Source organism: Symsagittifera roscoffensis, chromosome 1 (genome assembly GCF_963678635.1).
Source record: "Symsagittifera roscoffensis chromosome 1, txSymRosc1.1, whole genome shotgun sequence".
Taxonomy (NCBI): Eukaryota; Metazoa; Xenacoelomorpha; order Acoela; family Convolutidae; genus Symsagittifera; species Symsagittifera roscoffensis.
The window spans coordinates 17,640,966-17,658,671 of NC_087062.1; the positions used below are offsets into that span (position 1 = coordinate 17,640,966).

The 17,706-nt window shown below is 48.4% G+C and overlaps 1 protein-coding gene across 1 annotated transcript in view; it reads left to right on the forward strand.

Moving 5' to 3' along the window:
- The first annotated feature begins 4,112 nt into the window (after positions 1 to 4,112).
- Positions 4,113 to 17,706, forward strand: part of LOC134839427 (calcium/calmodulin-dependent protein kinase type II delta chain-like) — a 472,172-nt gene continuing 458,578 nt past the window's right edge. The window contains exon 1 of the mRNA XM_063854977.1: positions 4,113 to 4,122. The gene's annotated coding sequence lies outside the window, so the exon portion shown is untranslated. The remainder of the gene's footprint in view (positions 4,123 to 17,706) is intronic.

A 17,706-nucleotide genomic window follows, 5' to 3' on the forward strand; every position in this document is an offset into this window, starting at 1 on the left:
CACTGACCTTGGGGCAGTACTCTTGGGACAGTCTTGGGACAGTGGTCCTGGGATAGTACTCTCTGGACAAGGGTCTTGGGACACTGACGGAAAGTACTGGGACAGTACCGAACAGTCTTGGGACAGTAGAAAAAACCTGGGACGGTACAAAGAAGAGTAGGGACGGTAACTGGAAGTCTTAGGACGGTATAAAAATTGAAGTAAAATTACAATAAGTGTTTTGAGTCAGAATTAAAACAGAACAACACTAGTCGGAACCCGGTACGGTTGAGACCACAAATAAAGAAATTTTCACGAAAGGTTTTTATCACGTTGTATATTTCCTTTTAAGAATTCTTTTCCACAAAAGATTTTATTCGTAGAATAGAATTGTGTATATAATAATTTTGCAAATAAGAGCAATTGTAAATAGAAATAATGAGACGGAGTAGGGTACCGGTGCTCGAAAAAAGGTCAAGTGGATCAAACACGAAATATAACTCGTCGGTGCGCGGAACGACATCAATGGGCCCAAGCAAAACAAAAGATAACTTTTCAGTTAGCATGGTCAGCACGAGGAGTAGTACCGAGAACAAGACGCGAGAAGGTGCTAAAGACAAACAGGTGGAGCCCACAATTGAAATCGATCTAATGACACCAGACCAGAGCGTAGATGAAGTGGAGAAGAAGACTACGGAATCCACACCGATGCCCCATATGGAAGATCAAAATCCAAAAACCGTGGAATTTTCGCCAATAGACGCGTTGGAAGACACAACAGGCAATACCCGAGAAACGGTGAAAGACGACTCTCAAGTAAAGAAAACATCTTTTACAGAAAAGTTGGCGATGATGGTCGGAATGAAATCGAAGGACAACACGGCCAAAGAATCAAAAACTGAAAGAGCACGAACATTTGGGACAGTGAGCGCGAAGACGACAGAAGCTGACCTAAAGGAAGAACAAGCCAAAACGGAAGCGACAGCCGAAAACAAGACAACGGCTGATCATGAAACAGCTACTCTTGAGCTTGGTGACCTGATGACAAAACTAAATCAGATCGACAAACAACTAAAGTACAGTGAGGAAGATAGAGACTTAATAAGGAAAGAGTTGAAATACAACAAACACGAGTATCTGGATAGTTATTTTAACCTGGCTAAGGCGACAGACGAGAGACTCCAGCAGATGTCGGACAAGGTAGATGCCACCAATGAAGAACGAGATAAGAACATCAAAAGAGATATGCAACAGTTGAAAAACCGATATGATGATGTCAACAGCCAATTAGGTAGCCTGGAAAAGAGAATGGACACAATGAACAGGAATCAGGCCGAAAGTTCGTGTGCAATACAGGCGAAGTTGGATGCAATCTTGAGAAATTCTACCTCACAAGAAATACCGGCAGCGGATCGCACGCAAGGCACCAGAGTGGACTTTGTGGAACCACAAAGGAACAAACGGCAATCGACACCGTTGCCTTTAAACCGGGATGCGGTAAGCATAGCACCAACGGTTGCTAAAACAATCATGAAAAATGGGACATCAAACACAACGAGTGGTCCGGGGGACTCAACAGCTAGCAGCAACGCAGGTCCGGATGCCATGACATGGGCAAGCACTTGGGAGATGATGAACAGGACTCTAGAGGCCTTCTCCACGAGGAACACTGACTCGAGCGATAGGAGAGACGGAAAATCAAGAAAAACTTTCAAGAAGCCAAAAGAATTCAAAGACGACTCCGATGGATGCATTGACACGTCGGTGGAAGTGATGAGATTACATCTAGAGCATGATAACTTAAATGATGAAAGGCAAGCATGCACAGCCATACTCAGCAACCTGGAAGGCACGGCATTGAAATGCGTGGTTGCAAAGAAAGAAGAAGAACGCGATACCGCGGACAAAATCTTCGAAATATTGCTGAATCGATTCGGATCAGGCATGAAGGGTCACCAAGCGATGATGCGATTTGAAAAGAGAAGGCAGAGGGACGACGAGTCAATTGATCGATTCCTAGATGACCTCGAGAGCTTGAGAAGAAGGAGTGACCCGGAGGAGTCGACAAACAGAAGAAACTTTAGCATTGCCTCGAAGTTCATTGATGGGGTAAAAAGTGATGACTTAAGAACAATGTTAGCAACATACTACACATTGTCGAAAGACAGCGCACCGACCCCAGAAGAAATGAGACAGAAATCAAGGGAATACATGCTGATGAAACCCAAGAAATACTCATATTCAGAAAACAGGAACACGCAAGGGGGAAGTCAACCCCAGAGGTCGTCATGGTACAAGCCTAGAGATGACATGGACAAGCGCAGATCACGCGCGAACTGCGGGTCGGCGGATCACCACGTGGCTGACTGCACAACATACAAACAAGGCATGAAGAGTCAGGATACGCACCGGATGAGGAGGACATGAGCCAGATGGAGGAACACGAGTACTATAGTGGCTTAATCATCAAGATAGGCGCAAGATGCTTCTTCTGTAACCAGGAGGGGCACTTCAGAATGGATTGTCCCTTGTTCTGGGAAGCGGTCAAGGACCAGAGTCACCCCAAACATAAGTTGGCATTAGCGGCAGTGCAGAATCAGCGGAATAGACAAAACGAGTTTGAATCTAGGAACTTAGGAGCACCAAGCACGGAATTGCCGACGAAAACAGTGAAAGCTGTAACACATGTTAATGTTGCGATAGAATCCGCAGCCGGGAACTCTCTAGAGATAAACTATGAGAAAGCGGCGACGGAAGCAATTGCCAAAGTGAAACAGGATCTGGCTGCGAAAGAAATAGAGCAACGACTAAAGCTGGAGATCGAAAGACAGAATTTCAACGAAGCATTAACCGGATCAAACCCAACACCAGAGGCTGTACCAGGCTCAACAAAGACCGGGAATTGTAACACTGTAAAAATGGTGACGGGAAAGCCATTCGGCATATCGAAAATCGGGGCTAGAATAATGTCGATAATCACAGTGGGCGGCCACGAGGTAACCAGAAACTTGAGCGAACCGAGCGACCAAACAATAATGCACATTGACGTGTACGTAGATTACTTGATTTGTATAAGCCCACAAACGACTTCTAGAGCGCTGAGAGCACTACTCACGAGAGGGGGCAGCAAGTCGGTACGTGTTGACAACAGGTATACTGAAGCTTATGGTCCACACGAGGTGATGCTAAATATAGATGGAATAAACATCTATACCAAGACAATGATAACATGTGACGAAGACCTAATTGGGCAAATCTACCTAGGGAAAGAAGAGTTGAAAGTGAGATCGATTGGACACTGCGCTATGCTTGAAGAAGATGCTATGCACATCGGGACAGAGGCAGATGTGACAGGGCACGTGCTAGACATAAGTGGCAAAAAGACTCAGCTACGTGGGTTACTTGATACGGGAGCAGTTTTGAGCGTCATACCAATCGAAACTTGGGAGCGGATGGGCTTTGACAAAGGTGATTTGATAGACTCGAGAATACGGCTGTCAGCTGCAAACAAAGGGGCCCTTCGGGTGCTGGGCAGGACGCCGATAATAGCCCTCAACTTGGGGGAACGTAACCTGTGGATGAGCTTTATCGTGGTAGAAAACCTAGATGAATCTGACCAATTCATTTTGGGCAGAGACTTCATCAGGAATTTCGACGTAACGATTGATCTAAATAACGCAACGTTCAGGATACGGAACCCGGATAGGAGGTACTCAATCAAACCGGTAAATTTAATAATGGCAAATGAAAACAAAGCACCGGTATTCTTGAGTAGGAGGGTGAGGCTAAAACCAAATGAAGCGGCAATCGTAGGCTTGAGGATGAAAAATTACAATGAACTAAGTGACAACAAGCAAGTGTGTGTAGTTCCGAATCCTAATAGTCAAAGTGCTGCTGTCTTAGGAAGATCCTTCTCGATAACGAAGAGCGGCCTCTGCGTCAGTGTCTTGTTGAATACCCTTGATATACCGATCACGATACAGAGAGGGAGGAAACTGGGATATGCTTTACCGGTTAAAACTCGATATGAAACGATCGAGAACTCAAAACAAAATGAAGTTGTTGATTGTCCCAATCATAGGGACAAAATTTGTATCTTGAGACGATTGCAGAAAATAAAAGATTCTTCAGGTCTTATTAAATCACTTAAGTCAGAAACGGATGATGGGCTGTCGAGCTGTTCGAACTTTCCAGAGCGACCCACACTAGATGAAATGCAAACTGATAAACCGGTTCTGCCGGAGATTGAACATTTGAGGGGCAAACTGAAAGATGAACAGCTCGAAGCCATCAAGGACGTACTAGAGCGGAACGAGGAAGTTTTTTTCGAGGCATAAGGCGGATATCGGGTGTTGTAATTACGTTGAGCATGAAATAGAACTTGAGGAAAACGCGGTACCACACAGGGAGGGGGCGAGGCGCATGACCCCACACAAATCGGACGCGTGTAGAAAAGAAATCGAGACGTTACTAGAGTATGACATGATAGAACCATCCAAGTCCCCGTGGGCGTGTGGAGTAGTGATGGCCAAAAAGAAAGGCGACCAGTTGAGGTTTTGTTGTGACTTTCGATACCTGAACTCCGTCACGGTGAAGGATGCCTATCCCATACCTAGGATTGATGAGAGCCTCTCGAAGTTAGGTGATGCAAAATTTTTTACGACTCTTGATTTAGGCTCGGCCTTTTGGCAGGTACCACTAAGGAAGCAGGACAGGGACAAGACAGGGTTTGCCTGCGAGTTGGGTCTGTTTCAATGGAAACGGATGCCGTTTGGAAATTTGCAATGCCACAGCCACGTTTCAGCGGTTGATGGCACACGCGCTGATAGGCGTGACGAAGAAGTATGGCAACCTGGTAATGTGCTACGTGGATGACGTGGTAATAGCGACGCCAACACTGGAAGACCACATTGAGAGACTTGACGAAGTGTTTGCATGCATGAAGAGGTCGGGGCTAAAGTGTAAACCATCAAAGTGCGAGATACTCAAGGACTCAATAAAATACTTGGGCAGGATGGTAGACAAGCACGGCATCAGACCTGATACGGACGCCGTGGAAGCAGTCCTGACCTGGAAATCACCGAAGACAGAGCACCAGTTGATGAGCTTCCTGGGTTTCGCTAACTATTATAGAGAGTTCATCAAAGGCTATGCGGACAAGGTATACCCGATGCAACAATTAATGAGACACAAGGACAAGAAGTTCACGTGGAACAACGCAGCAGAAGAGTCATTCCAGAGAATAAAGAAAGAGCTATGTGAGGCACCAGTACTGGGTATGCCGACTGAGAAAAGGATGTACGTGCTGGACACGGATGCGTCGGTAGTCGCGATTTCTGGGATTCTCCACCAAGAACAAGAATGGAATGTGAAGACAGTCTTGAGACCAACAGCGTACGGGAGCAAAGTCCTGAGTGACACGGAAATGAAGTACGGAGCACCGAAAGCAGAGATATTCGCGGTGGTTACTTTTGTCGAGAAATACAGGGCATACCTGGGCAGTGAGCCATTCAAGTTGCGAGTCGACAATCGAGCACTGAGCGGGCTGAAAACGTACTCAATGGACCAAAGTTACATTGGGAGGTGGATAGTTCGCCTGGACGGATACAACATGATAATTGAGCATAGAACACGAGATAAACATCAGAATGCCGACAGCTTGAGTAAGAAGACGGAGTTCTATGAGAGACAAGAGCAAAGAGAGGCAGACAGACCTGAAATCAAAGATGGCTTCTCCTTCATGGACAAGGAAACGTACGACAGTCTGCCACTCACGAGATGGCTGGACAAATCAGGCAAACCGATTAAAGATCATCCTGAATTACCTAAAGAACCTCCAGAAAAGACCATCTGGAAGAAGAGCAGAAGGATTCCGATAGAAATAATACTAAAGTCGAAGATCGTGAGGGAGACGCTCAAGGCAAAAGGCTATGATCTTAACCAGGTAGAAGCAGGAACTGCACAGATAGATGATGACTTAATGAGGTTGCTCGAGAAACTATCAGATGAGAAGCCCGTGATCCAAGAGAAGGGTCAAGAGCAACCGGAAGTCACTATACTTCGGAGAAAAGAAACAGTGAACAATACTGACTCCTCAAGAGGAAGCGTCACTGACAGCAAAGATGTCGTGCGGTCACTAGCTGACAAAATCCCCGAGAACATTCTGGAGCAGACCAAGGTTAGGAAAAAGAAAGTGACGTTCAAAGAAGATACTGAACACCTGGGACTAGGTCAAGAGTCCGGGGAGTGTTCCATGTTCACGGAAGAAGAAACCGGAGAAGGAAAATTGTCTGGGGAGCGTGAAGAATGGGATGAAGACTCGGATGAGAGCAGCGAAAACCAAGACAGTCTGTGCATGATATTGGCGGAAGAGAAGACAAGGCACCACGACAGGGAGTTACAGACGGATCCATCTTCAGGAACGTACAATCTAGACATACAGGAGCTACGAGGTGGTGAGGAACTTGAGAAAATTGCGGTTTCAAGGAAGCCATTCAGGGAACTATCATGCAACTCAAACGTCAGAACGAATCTGGTGCCAGAAGATGATATGAAAATCGTGAAAAAGATGATATGCGTGAAGCTGAGTGATGACATCCACAACCCTGGTGAGATGAATGGACAGATCATGGCGCTAAAGGAGCATGTCAAGGCGAGATACAGGCTGTCAGACCTAATAAGAGCCCAAAAGAATGACAAAATGACAAATAACCTCTCCAAATGGATCCAGTCGGGGGTCAAGGAGAAGGGGGAACTCGAGGAAGACAGCTATAAGATCTTGAGCCAGTTCTACAAAGAAAAGAAAGACTTACTCTATCACACAGCTGATGGGGTGGTAGCATGCAAGAGGAAAGATGAGGAGAAGATATTACACAAACACAACCTCATCATACTACCACAGTTGTATCAAACGGAGGTGCTTTTCAGATCGCACGACCAGATGGGGCACCAGGGGATAGACAAAGTACAACAAAGGATACTTCACAGGTTTGATTGGCCAGGGATGAGAAAAGCTTGCGAGAGATGGGTGAATGCCTGCCTGGCATGCCTCCAGGTAAAGGACCCAAGGAAGATGAAGTTTCCCCTCAAGTCCGTCGAGAGCTCAGAATTCAATGAAGTGGTGCAGATAGACCATCAAAAAATCAGCATGACGGAGTCGGGATATAACCAGATATTGGTTATAATAGACCACTTCACAAAGTTGGCGGAAGCGGTTCCGTGCCAGACAGCCTCGGCCGAGGAGACATGTGATCATCTGATAACGCATTGGATATCGCGGTATGGTTGTCCAATGACTTTCCAGTCGGACAACGGCAAAGCTTTTGTGGGGGACTTGACAAAAAAATTGATGAGGAGATCGCACATTGCTCAAGCACACTCGACAACCTACCATCCACAGACCAACGGGTTGGTAGAGAGACAGAACAGGACACTGGTCAACATGTTAAGGGTGTACTGCTCAAGATACATGACGGATTGGGATAAATACCTGCCACAGGTAGTAGGGGCCTACAACAGTACACAGCACTCAACGACGGGCATCTGTCCCTTCATGATGTTGACGGGTAGGGAGAGAGCAATGCCTCTGACATTCTTTTACGCGGAATACGAAGGGAAAAGGACGTCGCCTCAGGCGTACGTGAAAGAAGCGATCAAAAGACAACAGGAGTTAAACGAGCTATGCAGGAGGAACACCGCGCAGGCGCAAATGAGGCAACGCAGAAAATATGACGAAAAAATATTACAAGCAAAGCCATATGAAGTGGGCCAATATGTGTGGGTCTTCCAAAATGTCATACCGCCCAAGGGAGCAAAGAAACTACTCAAGAAGTGGAGGGGACCATTCATGATAACGGAAGTCCATCAACAAGGACGGTTCTATCGCTTGAGTACTGGGCGAGCGGCACATTATGAAAATCTGAAGCCTCACGTTCCGTCCCCGGAGGATTGGTGCATACCGAATGACATGGAGGGTCTTGAGTACCTGGTGGTAGAGCCAGCGTGTGAAGTGAATGAAAGAGGCACCAAAGAGAAGAATGATGGTAATGAGAACTTGAGTTTGGACGACAATGAAAAGATAGAAGTGGAGTCTGAAGCAGGATCATTTGTAGAAGAAGACTGGAACGACCCGGAGCAAGATGAGGTGCCGAAGTGGATGGAGCCAGATCGACCAATACCACCGGGAACCAGGACTGGCAATCGTAAACGGACCGGCATAAGGTACAACAGGTACGGGGATGACTTCTTGATCGATAAGATACAGCCAGACAAATTGGGCGAGGAACTACTGAGTGCAGGCGAACTGGAAGCCGAAGAGGAATGGCAAGTCATTGACGATGGTGGACACTATCCGCAGGAAGACTACTCGACGCCAGAATTGGAGACGGATCTCGAACAGAGTGAGATAGAGAGGAGGGAGAACACGAACTTGAGGATACTTGCGCGATGTCAAAGACGAGAGCCGCGAAGGACAAAGCATTCAACAAGTCGACGTATCATCGGCAAATTATATGAAGGCAGAGGACCCTCTTTTCGGATGGACGGCAACAGATAGGCCACTGGACATTCCTCCGGACAATTCAGACCCGACAACATCGACGGGGACGTCGATAAATATTTTTGTCCGGGGAGTGGGGGTAGGACCTACCCACACCGAAAATTTGATGATAAAGAAGCTCAAGGAAGTGAGAGAAACAAGCAAATTGGAACTGGAAGAAGAAGAGCCAGAGCCTACCATAGGTCGGAATTTCAAAACGAAATTTGAAATACCCAATGAGTACTCGGAAAACATCATGATAACGGATAGCGACTTCATCCTGTCAAACAGGACTAGCGCGATCTGCATCACGGCGGACATGAGTTTCAAATCAAGATTGGAAGCTGACTTCAAAAGAGAGTACCCGAACGTGTTCAGACAGAGACCAGGACTGGGAGGGATGGCAGCGCTTCCACCATTAGTAGCACAAGTCCAGGGCAAATATCTGTGCTTCCTAGTGACGAGGGTCAATGACAGGAACACAATTGATCCCGAACACGTGATGTTGGCACTAACAAGACTACGAGACTTCATGATTGAAAGAGGAATAACGGAGGTCTCAATGCCGGTGTATGACCCAAACAGGGGCAAACTGAGCTCGAGGGAATTGTACGCTATCCTACATGTAGTCTTTGCGGAAACTGAGATAATGGTGTATCTGCACAAGAAATACTACTTGAGCATCGCCTGAGTTGGGGACACGGGGTCTCGAGTTGGGCGTGAGGGAGGAGTCTTGAGTTAGGTACTGGGGTGCGGCACAGGTAAAGGGATCTTAAGACGTGATTGGCATGACAATTGAATTTTAAAAAGAATTAACGGTGCTAAAACATAAAATGAATCTGCATGCTTTTAAGGAAATTCCAATTGAATTGTTTTAAGTAGAATGAAAATGATAAGATTTTAACCATACTGGTAAAAAGGGGGTCTCTAGGTTAGGAACATGACATGTTAAGTCTTAATATGGTTTCTGTTTTCAGATCAAGTTTGAAAAACAAAGTTGAAAATCCAACTATACTCAAGCGAGAGACAGAAAGAGAAATCTTGATTGAACTCGCCATAAACGACACCTGCAGCAAGTATTTGCAAGGGAACATTTCTAGTGAATTCTTGAGTTGGGTAATTCTTGAGCCGGTAAGGTAATTCTTGAGCTGGTAAGGATCGGCTACACCACCGAGGGAATATCAAATCAGGAACAGACCAGATGGTTGTCTTGGAATGTGGATGGAGGAGTAAGGGGTTTTGATTTGGCAAGAAATCCTGGCCTGAGTAACAACACCGAATATGGCGCAGGAGAATTCCCACTACCAACTAGGCCATCAGCAAGATCCACAGGCCAGAGCTCGAGTAAAGTGCTATCGATGACGCGAGCACAACAGACGACTGAGGCATATCCGGATCTTGGTGATCTAAAGAAAGAGCTCGAGAAGACGCAGAAGGAAAGGAACAAGGCGAACCTCGATCGGGATCAGGCAAAGCTGGATCGGGAGAAGGTTCAGCTGGAGAGGGACCAGGCGGTCAACGAACGAGATCAGACTCTGAGGTTGCTTGAGATGCTAAAGGCTGAAAATCAGCAGGAACTAAGGGTGCGGGAGAATGCCGCGAATCGTGATCAACTGAAGTCGGAGTTAGAGAGAATAGAACAACGACAACGCGAGCTTGATGCACAGAAGGGAGCCAGGCCAAAGGAGCGAGTGGTTACCAGCTCGAGGCCAGAGTCACGCATGGAAGTGGATGAAGCCCCCAGGGCAAGAGGACGGTTCAACCTTGACCGCGAGGCCCGAGAACACATGAGTGAAGGGTTGGAAGTCTGAATACCGAATGAAGCGACGTCCTCCTTGCGTAGCTTAGAGACGCAACCCATACGCCCACTGATGGATGTGGTGCTGCCGGGATATACCCCAACCTCGACCTCGAGTGACAGTCAGGTGAGCGGCGGCTCATCGCGTCTGAAAGAGCTGGGCGAGAAATTGCGGCAGAAAAGTCGTGAAAGTTCGGCAAGACCGGAGCTTCCCCCGACTTGGAGGGAACAGCCGGTCAGGAGCGTCGTGATCGCGAGTTATAAGAAAAACACAGAGAAGAGGTACCACAGGCACAATCGGCTGGATTGGAATGCGGAACAGAAAGCCAGGAGGGACTGCTTTCATGATGCAGCCTGGGTGGAATATCTTGCGCCACCCCGTGTGCCAGAAGGCGCGGTCCACCTAATCATAGGGGACAGCCTGGTGCGGGTGTTGACCCGGATCCAGTCGCACTGGCAGACAGGAATCTTGAGTTTCGCTGGAGCTGCCACACCACAGATGTTGGCAACGCTTGAGATGCTAGGGATGACTAAAGCATTCAACAAGTCGACGTATCATCGGCAAATTATATGAAGGCAGAGGACCCTCTTTTCGGATGGACGGCAACAGATAGGCCACTGGACATTCCTCCGGACAATTCAGACCCGACAACATCGACGGGGACGTCGATAAACATTTTTGTCCGGGGAGTGGGGGTAGGACTTACCCACACCGAAAATTTGATGATAAAAAAGCTCAAGGAAGTGAGAGAAACAAGCAAATTGGAACTGGAAGAAGAAGAGCCAGAGCCTACCATAGGTCGGAATTTCAAAACGAAATTTGAAATACCCAATGAGTACTCGGAAAACATCATGATAACGGATAGCGACTTCATCCTGTCAAACAGGACTAGCGCGATCTGCATCACGGCGGACATGAGTTTCAAATCAAGATTGGAAGCTGACTTCAAAAGAGAGTACCAGAACGTGTTCAGACAGAGACCAGGACTGGGAGGAATGGCAGCGCTTCCACCATCAGTAGCACAAGTCCCGGGCAAATATCTGTGCTTCCTAGTGACGAGGGTCAATGACAGGAACACAATTGATCCCGAACACGTGATGTTGGCACTAACAAGACTACGAGACTTCATGATTGAAAGAGGAATAACGGAGGTCTCAATGCCGGTGTATGACCCAAAAAGGGGCAAACTGAGCTCGAGGGAATTGTACGCTATCCTACATGTAGTCTTTGCGGAAACTGAGATAATGGTGTATCTGCACAAGAAATACTACTTGAGCATCGCCTGAGTTGGGGCACGGGGTCTCGAGTTGGGCGTGAGGGAGGAGTCTTGAGTTAGGTACTGGGGTGCGGCACAGGTAAAGGGATCTTAAGACGTGATTGGCATGACAATTGAATTTTAAAAAAGAATTAACGGTGCTAAAACATAAAATGAATCTGCATGCTTTTAAGGAAATTCCAATTGAATTGTTTTAAGTAGAATGAAAATGATAAGATTTTAACCATACTGGTAAAAGGGGGGTCTCTAGGTTAGGAACATGACATGTTAAGTCTTAATATGGTTTCTGTTTTCAGATCAAGTTTGAAAAACAAAGTTGAAAATCCAACTATACTCAAGCGAGAGACAGAAAGAGAAATCTTGATTGAACTCGCCATAAACGACACCTGCAGCAAGTATTTGCAAGGGAACATTTCTAGTGAATTCTTGAGTTGGGTAATTCTTGAGCCGGTAAGGTAATTCTTGAGCTGGTAAGGATCGGCTACACCACCGAGGGAATATCAAATCAGGAACAGACCAGATGGTTGTCTTGGAATGTGGATGGAGGAGTAAGGGGTTTTGATTTGGCAAGAAATCCTGGCCTGAGTAACAACACCGAATATGGCGCAGGAGAATTCCCACTACCAACTAGGCCATCAGCAAGATCCACAGGCCAGAGCTCGAGTAAAGTGCTATCGATGACGCGAGCACAACAGACGACTGAGGCATATCCGGATCTTGGTGATCTAAAGAAAGAGCTCGAGAAGACGCAGAAGGAAAGGAACAAGGCGAACCTCGATCGGGATCAGGCAAAGCTGGATCGGGAGAAGGTTCAGCTGGAGAGGGACCAGGCGGTCAACGAACGAGATCAGACTCTGAGGTTGCTTGAGATGCTAAAGGCTGAAAATCAGCAGGAACTAAGGGTGCGGGAGAATGCCGCGAATCGTGATCAACTGAAGTCGGAGTTAGAGAGAATAGAACAACGACAACGCGAGCTTGATGCACAGAAGGGAGCCAGGCCAAAGGAGCGAGTGGTTACCAGCTCGAGGCCAGAGTCACGCATGGAAGTGGATGAAGCCCCCAGGGCAAGAGGACGGTTCAACCTTGACCGCGAGGCCCGAGAACACATGAGTGAAGGGTTGGAAGTCTGGATACCGAATGAAGCGACGTCCTCCTTGCGTAGCTTAGAGACGCAACCCATACGCCCACTGATGGATGTGGTGCTGCCGGGATATACCCCAACCTCGACCTCGAGTGACAGTCAGGTGAGCGGCGGCTCATCGCGTCTGAAAGAGCTGGGCGAGAAATTGCGGCAGAAAAGTCGTGAAAGTTCGGCAAGACCGGAGCTTCCCCCGACTTGGAGGGAACAGCCGGTCAGGAGCGTCGTGATCTCGAGTTATAAGAAAAACACAGAGAAGAGGTACCACAGGCACAATCGACTGGATTGGAATGCGGAACAGAAAGCCAGGAGGGACTGCTTTCATGATGCAGCCTGGGTGGAATATCTTGCGCCACCCCGTGTGCCAGAAGGCGCGGTCCACCTAATCATAGGGGACAGCCTGGTGCGGGTGTTGACCCGGATCCAGTCGCACTGGCAGACAGGAATCTTGAGTTTCGCTGGAGCTGCCACACCAGAGATGTTGGCAACGCTTGAGATGCTAGGGATGACTAAAGTGTACACGGTCACCCTGAAGATCGGGACGAATGATGTGTCAAGGGGAGAAGCGAGGAAAATAACGAGGCTGCACGACAAGATGAGCTGCCTTCTTGAGGAGCTGAGGATCCAGATGGACCCCATCCTGTTGACAGTATGTACTGTCCCTTATAATATGAAGTGTGATCAGCACGCCTTGGAGATGAACGAGAAGGTGCGGAGCCTAAACAGGGTGATCCGAGAGATCCGCCGGAAGAGTGTGCTCCCTGTCGGACTGTTGGACGTGGCGGAGCGCATGGAGCAAGCGGGATTCCCAGAGGACACCTCCAATGATGGAATCCACTTCGATAGACCGAGGGGAGCAGAGTGGCTAAATGACGTCTTTCAAGGACACATAAATACGCTAGAGGCGGATCTGCTAGAGACGGCCCAATTCACATTAGGGCTACCTCCGAACCCACCATTCCTTGCCTCGAGGGCCTTGTCTGGTCGCTTAGGACCGAGGGTCGACACTAGAGACAGCTCGAGGAGCGACCAGGCTAGATTGCCGAGTGCCACGCCAATGGAGTCTGAGGAGGTGACGTCATCAACGCCTCCAGGCTCGGCAATATCCTCAGTGGTAGTGGCAGAAAGCAAGCGGGAAAAGAAGCCTATGGAGACCGCTCGCTTGAGATATCCAGAGAAGGTGAAAGGACTGGACCTAGAGGGTTTGGAATGCAGACGAGAATTGGCGGAGACTCTGGGTATTGAACGAGTGTCGCACGAAGACTTAAACAGACATCATTGCGTGGACTGGTTGAAAGCTCATGAGGCGCACTTCTCGAGAAGAAAACTGATGGAGACCGCGGACCTGACCGGAATTCCCACGAAAGCGATCATGGGACCCATCAACTACAGACCTCTCAAGCTGCTGGGGAGTCCTGGACTCATAGCAGAACCCCCCAAACACCGAACGAGCATCGCCAGGATCAGGTTGGCGACCCCGGCACAGTTGAGGGTGGTGGACAAGCTGCTGAATCCGGGGGGAATGGAATTGTCAGATGCCGCTTACGAAGGCTCGAAATTGGCGGAAGATCCCAGGTACGGGAAGCCCTGTGGGAGCACCCAGCTGGCCAAAACCTTGGCAGTTTATGATAGAGCAGATCCTGCTGCTGCGAGGGTAGTCATTGTGGCGGGATCAGACTTCGAAGGAACGTCTCCTAAGTTATTCTGGCCGGATACTCTGATATACTCTTTGCCAGGAGCCGAACTAAACCAGATGTTAACTCTAGTGGTGGGAATAAAGTCGGAGATGCCCTGTGAGCCTGAGCTGCTATTGTTTGCAGGAATGAATGATCACCTGCACGCGGCGGGACTTCTTGAGCAGCTGAAGGGCAGTGAACCGACATCGAAGAAGATATGGGAGGCCATTCAGACGTTGTTTGCGGCGATGAATGAGGTGCAAGAGAATGTTGTCTCGAGATTTGGATCCAAGACGAAAGTGGTGTTCACTACATCCCCTGGATACGCGAATATGCCACCCGCCCTACAATTCGTGTATGCGGTCTTGATCCTGATAGCAGAGGGAAACGAACGGCGGATTCTAATGGCAGCCCCCAATCGGGAATTGGAGCCATCGAACCTGAGGCTCCGCAAGTCAGAATTGGCAGCAGCATGGGCGGACATATCTCATGCACTGAGGGGCTTTTATGGATTAGCCGACATCCTGATCGTACTGGATGAGGTGCTTTTGCTAGAGATATCGAATTTGCCAGGCAACTCAAGTTCAGCCCAGTCATCGGAGACGATCACCCGGCGATAAACCAATTGACGGCCAGCTTGTGGTTTCGGAGCATGGAGGTGAATATCACAGGTTCCACCGGCAAGTCTAGAGGTCCGAGCAACGAGAGAAAAAATGTGGCCGACACGGAGAAACAATTAGAGTCGATGAAATATCGCCTGACGCAAGAGAACGGCTGGTGGCCATTTTTGACACCAAGGTTGGAGAACGCCACGAATAAGACAAGGGAGGAAGCACCTCCCCTCGTGAAACAAGTCTGGAGTTTTCTGGAGAAACAACTGGAGTTGGCCGAAGGAAGAGAGATGACGGTGGCTAGATTTGTCTCGGCCGCCAATGAAGTGACGATTGGAGGGTTCTGGAGAGAGCACGCCGAGGGTGAGCTGAGGACTAGAAGGGATCATGATATTCTTAAGTTCTTGAGTCCCTGCTGGGGGAAAGAATTCATGGCAGGAATGTTCGGCACCACAGCGACTATCTTTGGAGCCTTCGTGCAGGAGATACTGGGCATGCCCATCAGCCTGCTCTTGGCTTTGTATCTGGTCTACCCCAGATATTTGTTCAACATGGGCCCAGCGTACATGTTTAGTCGAGGAGTAGAGACACTTCGGTTTGATGGGTATCTGGCACTAGTACTCTTGACCCATGGGGAATTGGTGTCGTTTCATCGATTGATGGAATATGGGGAGCCCCTGTCAATGGGGAAAGTCCACTCGAGTATCGAAACCTACTCCTACAAGTGTGCCGCGGGGTTGAAGACGTTGTTAGTGAAATACCTCATGATGCAGAATCGGCACATGACGGGTGAAGAGAAGAACCCAAAATCGAGAGAAGAATGGAAGAAGATGAATGGAGGGATGCCTTTGTTGACTGACCTGTGCCTGGCAATGAGGTCGGACCCGATGGGGATAATCCGGGGTCTAGAGGAGGTGGTAACCTGCATTTACGGTCCAGCAGTAACGTACGCATTCCCAGATCCCCTGGTAACAACGTATCGTTACTCTGTAACGCACTTGAGTCTTGTCAGCGTACTGGATGGGACGGCGCTCAATTGGTGTCAGCAGGAGCTGCTCAGGGCACAAATGAGCAATACGGTACTCTTTGGAAAAGTGAAAGATGCCGAGTTGATAGTGTGCAACTTCAGGGGACAGATGCAATGTAGAATGGGAGGCAAACGCGAGGGCCCCATCGAGACATATCCCAAGTCCTGGAACTTGAACCCACTGACAGCAGACGGAAGAGAGATCTTGAGGATTCCCGCTTGGGAGGAAAGCTTTGCACTGGTTAAGAGGGAGCTGGAGGCCATAATGGAGAAAGAAATCCTGCCGGCCACCATGCCTGAGTTCCCTATAGTTAGGAGGATGACCTTGGGAATGAACAGCCCCTTGGTAGTTCCATCCATAATGGCGAGGATGACTACGGAAGAAATGCAGAAGTACTTCACTGATGGCTGGGACCCCCTGTTCGTCGGCTATACGGCGGCGGTTTACTTCGACACTAGCGAGGCGAAAATAAATTCGTGGACGACGCAAGCAAAAAAGATGAGAGGCTCGCAGCCCCCTGGATATGAGGTGCGAAAGGTCTTGGGAGCTCTTGAGCAGGAGGGACTTGAGAATATGCTACCAATATGGGATGATGGCAGGATGATCGTGATGGAGGGGCATGTCGCGTTGGTGGACGACATGAAATTTGCAACAAGAAAGTATAGGGCACCCTATGGCTTAGAACAGGTGGAAATGAGACAGGAGGGAAAAGAACTGGATGCTGCAGGTCAACTGTACGTGGCCCTGACGGAGTACAAGAGATTGGATCCGGCGACACCATCACCACTGTCAGTGGATACACCTGGAGACAAGAGGAGTGGACCCGTGGAGGACCGGTTCAAAAGAATTCTCGAGAGAAGAAGAAATGAGTCAGAAGAAGAGAGTATGGATGAAACTCTCAGCGAAGCCGGTGAGGACATGGAAGTGGGGAATACGCCTGAACCGAGACCATCAGGGGAGGAGCTCACCCCTCAAGAGCTGTTGAAAGACTTGAGCGAGGAGAATTGGGCAGATACTGCCACTCCACCGCTGACTCCGTCCCCCCGGAAGAATCTGGAGTTGCCATTGGCAAGCGAGACCTCCAATATGGGGATGATACTCTTGAGCTCGGAGGAAAGGGAAAAGAATACTTTCGAAGGAAATAGGGACATGTTCCTGGGGTCTCTGAAGGACGATGCTTGGCAGGAGTTCTTGAAGGAATTCAATCAAGAAGTGGGCAGCGAGACGACGCTGGACAAATTCAAGGAGGAACTGTGGGACACAGTTGTGAAGTTTGGAGAACCGCTTCTGATAGGAACGGGCCTGGATGAGAAGGCGAGAAAAGAGCTGCTGAACAAGCTGATGGAGCTGAGGAATTCACGATCGAAGACTAGAGAAGAAAAATGTGAAGACAGCTCTACTCTGAAACAAAAAACTGTAGATAAAATAGTTGATGATACAAAAGGGGATAAGGTTGGGACTAGTAATATGATTAAAAGTACTAATATCCTTAAGGCTCGAGCAGGGGGAGGCAAGATTTGGAAGGGTTGGAGGTAGACAGAGAGGTCGAATCAGTGATGATAACCACAACACCCTCAAGCAGAGATGTGAAAACTCGCAAGAGGAAGAAAGAAGTGGAGGGATTGGGTAGTCCTTCAGTGGATGCTGTCTCGGAAGGAAACTT